Source organism: Arachis hypogaea, chromosome 17 (genome assembly GCF_003086295.3).
Source record: "Arachis hypogaea cultivar Tifrunner chromosome 17, arahy.Tifrunner.gnm2.J5K5, whole genome shotgun sequence".
Lineage (NCBI taxonomy): Eukaryota > Viridiplantae > Streptophyta > Magnoliopsida > Fabales > Fabaceae > Arachis > Arachis hypogaea.
In genome coordinates this window covers 17,544,599-17,545,992 of record NC_092052.1, presented here as the reverse complement: position 1 = coordinate 17,545,992, position 1,394 = coordinate 17,544,599, and positions in this window count along the sequence as shown.

Genomic DNA, 1,394 nt, shown 5'->3' with positions numbered 1-1,394 from the left:
ATTAATAAAGATCTTTTTTTACAAATATCTCTTAAATTCCTTTGTTGTTTTCTCTTTCTACGAAATGCGCCGACTTAAGCTCGACAAAACGTGAAAATCCCATGAACTGACCTAGATGGTCGTCAGGATAAAATGACGAGGTACAAGTCGGTGTAAAGAGGTTATAAAAGGTGATCGTAAGAAACTCGGAAACATTCCGACTCATAAGTCGAAATGAAAAGACCGAGTAGAAATAGAAAACGAATCGCAAAAATAACCTAAGTCATGAAAACTCAATAAAACAAAGTTGAGTACTAGGAATAACGAAAGAGATAGGAAAAAAAACCAAGAAAAATTAAAAGGCTGTCCTAAAGATCCTTGAAACTAAAAGGTTCAAAAAGACAAACAAGCCAAAGAAAAGGTTTTTCAGAAAAGATCAAGGAGAATTCGAAAAAATCGCAATCAGAAAAGCATGCACGCATAAGGTAACTTAAACCCTTATCCAAAAAGGGTATTTATTTTTTGTTAACACTTATTAAAAAAGGGTATTTTAAATATTTTGTTTACGGCCTTATAAGGCCAAAAACAAATTGTTCAGAACATCACCACCAACACAAATAAAGAAGTTTAAAAAAGGGGGGACCCACAGGCCGGGACCCCAAAATAGCCAACAAATTACTTTTTAGGAAGAAGAGTAGACGGATCACCACCACCAGAGTCAGAAAGAACGCCGCCAGGACCAGAAAGAGAGGCATCCATAGGAGATGAAGAGGAAGTCGGAGGAACAGTAGAAGAACTCGGAGCGTCCTTAGGGCGAGGAGGGGACTCTATGATCCTCTGCCCCCGAGTCTTCAATTTTGACTCGGAAATAATTACGGGGATAGGGGGATCCACAATGGCACCATCAATGACAACTTTATCAGGATCTAAAGGAGAAAGGTCCAAGTCAGGAGCAATAACTCCGACCTGCTCCTTAAAGATCTTCCAAGCCTCCTCAGCTCCATCAGCAATAGAGTCCTCCAACTCGGTATAGGCCTTCTGAGAATTCAGCAGATCATTTTTCACAGACACAAGATCGTCAAATAAACTTTGGTAGCTGTCCTGTGCTGTCTTCCTCAAGCCCACCTCCATGTTGCATTGGGCTTGCAACTTCCTCTCCTTCTCCCGGAGGCTATCTCTCTCCTCCTTCAACTTGGCGACTTCCTCCTTCAACTCCCTCTCCTACTCTTGATACATAAGAAGCCTTCTTTCCAGCTCCTCGACCCTCGAGGTCATCCCTAAAGAGCTGAGAGGAGTCTTCTCAAAAATATCTAAGAATTTGCTGTAAACCCCCGCCGCCTTGAGACTCTCCTCAACCAGAGTGGTAAGGTAGTGCCGAACAGAAGCATCATCCATGCTTATACGAGCATGGGGGT